Below are 7,726 nucleotides of genomic sequence, written 5' to 3' on the forward strand. Positions count from 1 at the left end.
GGAGCCCGAATTGGTAGGAAAAAAATACCCAAATCCTAAGTTATAAAAAGCAAAACCAGAAAGGTCACTTAGGTACCCCTTACCCTTTAGCTTATGCATGTAATTGTGGGATATTAAAGTAATGTTTAGGAAGAGCATATCTTTGATGATGTTATCAAAACAAAATTGGAAGAAGGGAGTATTTTGAAATTACTTTAAGCACTTTATTTAATAGTAATTCGAATTGATGGTATTTTTGATACATTATTTGGTTTATTTCTATAAGTAAGGTAATCATAATTTACACTTGGAAAAGACCCTAGAGATTTTTTATAGATGAAGAAACTGAGGACCTGGAAGTTGTGATTTTCTAGACGTTTATTTTTAAGCCCACACTAGCCGACATCATCTGTCCAATATGAGGGAATAAAATATACAAAGTCACCTATGGCCATGCCACCCTGAACAAGCCCAAACCTGTCTGATCTCTGAAGCTAAGCAGAGTTGGACTTGGTTAGTACTTGGATGGGAGATCTCCTAGGAAGACCAGGTGCTGTAGGCTTAAAAAAAAAAAAAAAAAAATGGCCATTTGAGACTGCTTTCCTTTCTTCCTTCTTCCTTTCTTCTTTCTTTCCCTCTCTCTTTCCTTCCTCCTAAGATTAGAAATATCCTCCTAATGCTATCTATTCTAAAGTGTATGATTGAAACTATTATTCAGGTCAATTTAGGTGAAAATATAACAGCATATTTTTTATATAGCCATATATTTAAGCCTTATAATTAAGAGAAAAGTACATTTTAGAATGATCTTATTTTTGCCTCATTTCTACATTTTACTTTGCTTTTGTGGACCTGACATTTATGTGTAACATCTTGTAAAAAGCAACTTGTTTTAAAAATAAAACAATCAAGCAAAAATTGGATATTTTTTGTACAATTTTTTAGCAATAATCCTTAAAGTACTGTCATTAGAAACTATAAATCTTACAGTTGGATTCTCCTCATTTTAAGTGTCAAAAGTAATAATAAAATAAGAGTGCTTCAAACTCTGTAGTAAATAGTAGACATCTTGCAGTGCTAAAATCTTTAGCATTAAAAATATTTACAGTTTACAAGCAGACATGTGAACCTAAAAAAAATTACAGGATTTAAAAACCTTATGTGACCTTCTGCTTTAATCGAGCCAAAATACATTAATTAAAGCACCATCGAATTTAGAGGAGGAAATGGCCTATTAGGTCATTCAGTATTTCCCTTGCTAAATTTGAACTGTTCTCTGCAGCATATTTTCTAACAGTGTAAACCTGGTTTTGAAAGTTTCACGTGATAACACTTTTCACCACATCCTTAAAAAGCTATTCATCTAGTTGAGCTTCAAAGGAATAGGAAGCTTTCTTTTCTTTACGTGATTCCACCAACTTCCCTGCCAGGTACCCATCTCCATCTCCAGCAGTCTTCTTCCCTTTTTTTTTTTTTGAGTATTTGAATTGTATGGAGCCAACCTGAAGGAAAATTGAAAAAGTGGCAGAACTTTGCCAATAGTGAACGCCTTCTTCCTGCTCCCTCTCCAAGCTTAGACACTGACAATGATGTGTCGCCCCTTTTACTTAAAATTATCCTGCCCTCTCCCTTTCTTTGAACCGTCAGTTTCCCTGAAGGAAGGCTACAGGAGTTTAAAATTATATTTATCATCCATTAGAGATTGATTTTCTTTTATTATTAGCTGTGTTTGCACAGGCCTTTGTGGAAAGCAGGGATTTCATTACTGCAGCCTATTTAGAATCTGTACAACATGCCAAGCTGTAATTATCCATAGCTAATTTATCTTCTCTAAATCACTTGAAGAGTAGAGAAAAAATTGGGGTTTATACCTTGAGAGTGATAAATCATTTAGTTTCATTCTAACTCAACCGAGGTAGTCATTCTGTAAGTGAACTAAAAGGCAGTTTTTGAAATGTGGGTCAACATTTGCCAAAGTATAAACATAGTGATTCAGGAGGTATTTAAAACACTTACATTATATATGGGCCACTGTGTGCTATTGCTGGCTCATACCTGCCCAGGAGTGCAGATTTGTTAAATTTTCGGGAATTTCAAGAGCCAATTAAAAACACCCATGATGAAATTATATAAACTAACAAATAAATTGTATGGAAACAAAGGCAATCAATTCTAAAAATTCATCATTTTCAAAATTATTTTACTACATTTTAATGTGATCAGTGCTCTTGAGATTATTTATATCTACTGCCTCTGTTTGGTGGAAATATTATAGGCTAGTAAGCTATTAAGCATTTCTTCCTAACATTGCGTTCAATGACTTCATGCTGATGGCTTGAAATAAGCAAATGCTACAAAGCAAAGCTCTTTGCTCCACCCTTTCCAAAAACTGGTTGTTATTCATTTACCATCACATCATTGTTTACAAAACGATAACATAACTTTGTTAAAATAAAAAACCCTAAGCACATATAGGTAAGGAAAAGGGAAGACATTGAATATCTATTAGCAATTTTATCAGTTGTCTGTCATTCTTGTATGTTCACTTTGATACCTTTTTGCTGAATTCTGTTATCAATTTATTTTACTAATATTATTCATACTATAATAATTGTGATATAATATACAATTAAAACATGAAATGAGAAAATTAAAAATGTAATCAAAATAAGTTTGATTATTAGAAGCAAAGCTGTATATATCACTTTGTAATCTGATGGGTTAGTTCTTGAAAGTACTGATTTGGTTAGAAATTTCCTAGAAACAAAATAAAAATGAAACTCAGTTAATTATATTGTGCTTTTTATCTGAAGAGACATTCATTTTTCTTACCACAGAATGCAAGGAGTAATGCATTATATGGATCATTATGAAATGGATATTAAATAATATGTTTTTAATGTTGTAAATCTCTTGGGGTCACCAGGTTAAAATCTAGTAAACAGACTCCAAATATATGGTTTTTGAATCAATGAATTTATGAGCAATCTATAGCTAAACAGATTTTTTTTCTGGTGACCTTCTGTGTAAACCCAAGTTGTAAGTTTAACATATTGAAGAATTTCTCTGATAGAGTTAAAGCATAGAAAATAGAGAGAGAAGCATTAAATTTTCAACAAATATATTATCTTCTATGTGCTACAGTCTTAAAGATTTTATAAAACAAATATGTTCCTGGTTTGTGAGACCTAAAACATACAGTGGAATATTTTTACTACTCTCATTTTAACTATTCTCTTAAGTGATAGAAGAATTAAGTTCCAGTCTTATTAAGACTTGCTAAAGACACATAGTAAATAGGTGGTGATGTCTGAACTGCACCCCACCAGTCTGGCAGCAGATGTCTTTAGATGTTGTCAAGAGCTCAGTCTCAAGCAAGTAGCCACATCTTTGCCAAACGGAAAAAAAAAAAATCCATGGCCTTAAGATATTAAGATATCAAGTATATAAGAAGCAAAATTGAATTTTTTTTTTTACAGAAAACTTCATGTTATAACTTATTTTTGCTTAGATGCGTACCTCCAAGGAGGTGAACTACAGTTGTATTTTAGAAAAAAATAGATATTTCTCTATAAAATGTGGCAAACTATCCCACAGGCCATGCAACAGAAAGCTCACAGACCAAATTAAGATGCTTAAATCACATACACAAGAATGCACATACACACATGCACTTCGAGATATAGTAAAATTTTGGGTCATTATTTGTAGGTTTGCAGATTTGTTATTATAATGCACCAAAATGTTCTGTTTTTTTTCTGCAGAATAAGCTCATCTATACTGACTTATACACTCCCTATTTACTTTATGAAGTCAGCATAATTTTAATACCAGAAGTTTATATCTGGCAAATGTATAAAAATAGAGCTACATACCAACCCTGATGTGAAAAAAAGGGGCAACCTTTAAAACAAAATACTACCAAATAGCAGTGTAGTGAAATAATAATATTTTAAGTAGTGTTCATTCCAATAGTTCAAGAGTAACTCACTATTAGAAAGCTATCAGCACACAATTTAAGTCAAAAAATTAAAGAAAAAAATCCCATAAATCACAACAGAAGATGCTACAAAGGCATTAAATAAATTTCACCTAGAAGTATAACATTCTAGAACATATGTAGAAGAAAACTTCTGAAGTATGATAAAAATTTAGTGTGACTCAAATTATACATGTGTTTAATTTATTCCCAAAGTTGATTTCATATTCGGAAAATAATGTCTTGAGTACTTTCAAGTGTCAAGAAAAATATTGCAGGAAATTAAGATATAAGTGTTTCACAAGATCCAGATTTGAAAATAAAGTATGAAATCTTGAGATATTACTATAAATGTCTCTTTTTGGTGTACATGGAGAAAATATTATTCTGGGAAACTATGAAAGCCAGCTGACTTATATTACAGAATAGTTTATATCAGAAACACCAGTTATGTGAATTATTGCCTGATATTTCAACTTCTGCTCAGGATAAATCTCAGCATGAGTGTTTTCAGTTTTAATCAGGAATTCCAGCAGCCCAAAAGCTTCTGCCTCCATATGTGCTAGTTTTGTGTTAATGCTAGTCACTTGCATAAGAACTCAGTACCTTTCAAGCTCCTCTAAGAATCCAGTCTCACACTATCGATTAGGAGTAATGTACAAGTTATTGAAGATTTCACATGGGAGACAGTGAAATATTGTATATTAATATTGGATATCCCTTAAAAAGGTACATAAACAATCCCCAAAGTTCTGTCAGTTCTCAGAAGGGTTCTTGTGGTGGTGTGACCACCAGGGGCAGTGAAAGTCCTTTGCCTTAACCAGTTCTCCCATAATGGGTCCACCTGGCTGGTTTGTCTCACTTGCATGATACAGAGCTTCTGCCCCCAAACATGTATCGATAAAGTTAAAATTATTATAAGTAAAACTAAGAGTCTTCCAGTTAAAATGACCTACTTTGCTTATAAGGTAGGTTCAGTAATCATTTTGATTACTGGAGCTGAAATTGGATTCCCATTCTCAATTCAAAGAGACATTATTTAAAAAGAAAATATTAAAATAAAGAGCTCTCCCAAGTGAAAAATTTGAAAATAAAAACATCTCCACACTTTTAATGTATAAAGATAAATTATAGGGAAAATTCACAGCTGGTGTTTCGTTCCGTGTCTGTGCAGAATGTGCTGCCGTATAGGAACATCATTTATCTACTCAGTGCACTTCTGCAACACATCAGGGCATGCTTGCAGGGAAATTTCCTTTACTGATTTCTTGAATCTCTTTTCAGCATCCTTCTACCCTACATTTCAAATTCTAACTTCTATGAGCTCGAGTGTCATTGTCTAAAAAATAGAAATAATCTTTAGGAAACTGTTAAAATAAGTATATATCTAGATAGATAGATGATAGATAGATAGATAGATAGATAGATAGATAGATAGATAGATAGATAGATAGATAGATTCAGTTTTTTGCCTAGCACAAAATAGATATGCAACTAAATGCTAGTTATAATAATCATTAGAAAGAGGTTGTGAGTTCAACTCTTTTATCTTTTATCTTTCACTGAAAAGTAGTAACACTTAGAGGGTGAACTCTAACTTCACTGCTTTATCTTAAAAGCTTAGCAGTTTGCCTGGAACATAGTTGACAACAAAAATCAAACAAAACGCAACACAATAAAACAACAACAGTGATGTCAACAACTACGTGTTGCATGTTGGGTGGACCCTGATACCTTTATCTTCACGGCTTGGACCTAATTCTTCAGCCTTTGCACACTTTCACCTGTGCTAAGTAATTTTATAAGTACAAAGACAGCATCAGGGCACATGTTTCTTGTGAAGATCACTTTCAGGAAAAATATTACAAACTTAGTATTTCTGTTTCTGTGAGGTCATTGCCTAATTAATTCCCATAGAGAATCAAGTCTAGATTCCTGAGCATGGCATAGAGAACCAACAAGGTATGAAATAACACCATGGTTACTCTTCTAACTACATTTCCTCTCATTCCTTTGACACACTGCACACTACAGTCATATGGAACTACTTAAAATTTCATATATCTATACCTTTACACGTTTGATTTTTTAAAAATTATTTTTAGAAGAGATTTAGATTTACAGAAAAATTGAGTAGATAATACAGAGTCCCCACACACCTCAAACCTTGTTTTCCTTATTAATATCTAATATAACTATGGTACTTTTGTTGCAGTTAATGGACCACTATAGATATATTATTATTATTATTATTAACTAAAGTTTATCTTTTATTCATATTTCCTTAGTTTTTGCTTGCCATCTTTTTTCTATTTTAAGGTCTCATCCAAGATACCACATTACATTTAGCTGTCATGTCTCCTTTACGCTCCTGTGAGCTGTTGTAGTTTCTCAGACTTTCTTTTTTCTGGATGGCTTTGACACCTTTGAAGAGTACTGGTGAGGTATTTTGTAAAATGCCCCTCACTGAGATTTTTCTGATGTTTGGTCATAATAGACTGGTGTATATGATTTGGGGAGGAAGTCTAGAGAGGTAAAGTGCCATTTTCATCACCTCAAGTTTGATTTTCATCATATCAAGGGTATATACTATGAATATGACTTAACAATATAGATAATTGACCTTGACCGCCTGGCTGAGGTAGTGTGTGTCAGGTTTCCCTACTGTGAAATCAATCTTTTCTTATTTCTTTCGATACTGTACTCTTTGGAAGAATGTCACTATGCATAGTCCACAATTAAGGAGTGGGGAGTTAATTTCACCTCCTTGAGAGTGGAGTGTCTACATAAATTATTCAAAATTCTTCTGCATGAGTGATTTGTGTCTTCTCTCCCACTCCTTCATTTATTCATTCACCCATTCATTTCTTTAATCATTTATTTATTTATTTATACCAGCACAGAATCATGAATATTAATTTTATATTTATTACTCAAATTATTTTAGCTTTCTTTAGTCTTTGAGAGCTTTCTCAGTTCCTTTGACATTTCCTCATCGTTGTAGGTTGTTTTCTTTTCCAAAAGCACTTTCTAACTTTCTGGAACTACAAGAAGTTCCAGGTCCATCTTGTCTATTTCCTGCTCCAATCCTAGCATCAAACATTTTTCTAAAGAATCCTAATTCCTTTTATTGTAGAAATCAAGATCTGGGAACTAGGTTGGCTTATTGCCGCTGTAACATCATGGATCTTTTAGCTGACAGAGCAAGGAGGTTATATATATAAAGTTCTTTAAAGAACGTTATCCATTTTTTTCTAAGTTAAATTTACTTTTATATAGTTGTTCATAATATTCCCTTATAATACTTTTAATATCTTTAAGATCAGCCATGATATCACTCTCGCATTCTTGATACTGGTAATTTGTGCCTTATTCCTTTATCCTCACTAATTTAATTATTTTATTATGTACTTGATATGCTGAATGATACGTTTTAGAGAATTTGAATTTTGTTATCTTCTTATAAAGAGTGTTGATATTTGTTATAGCAAATATAGACAAACTATTGCCTAATTGCCTTGAACTTGTGGAGGATAGATCTTTTGTTTTTTCTTAGTTGTTGATGAATCCCTTCGTCCTGACATATTTATTTCTACAATAATCATTCTGGGACTTAAATAGAAAGCCAGTTATTTATCAAGGTGCTTTAATAATGCAGGATTGAAACTCCAAAGTCTAATCTTTATTCTGCCTTTTCGTCTGTTTAACTATTGTTTTCCACTCTTTTCCTGGAAGTTCCCTTCATCCTTACAAACACACTTTCAATTT

At 32.6% G+C, this 7,726-nt stretch overlaps 1 pseudogene; it reads left to right on the plus strand.

The window, feature by feature from the left end:
• The first annotated feature begins 422 nt into the window (after nt 1-422).
• Nucleotides 423-541, plus strand: LOC120595201 (uncharacterized; annotated as a pseudogene).
• Nucleotides 542-7,726: the final 7,185 nt, after the last annotated feature.

The sequence above is a fragment of the Pteropus medius genome, unplaced genomic scaffold (assembly GCF_902729225.1).
Source record: "Pteropus medius unplaced genomic scaffold, Ma_sr-lr_union100, whole genome shotgun sequence".
In the NCBI taxonomy this organism is placed as follows: domain Eukaryota; kingdom Metazoa; phylum Chordata; class Mammalia; order Chiroptera; family Pteropodidae; genus Pteropus; species Pteropus medius.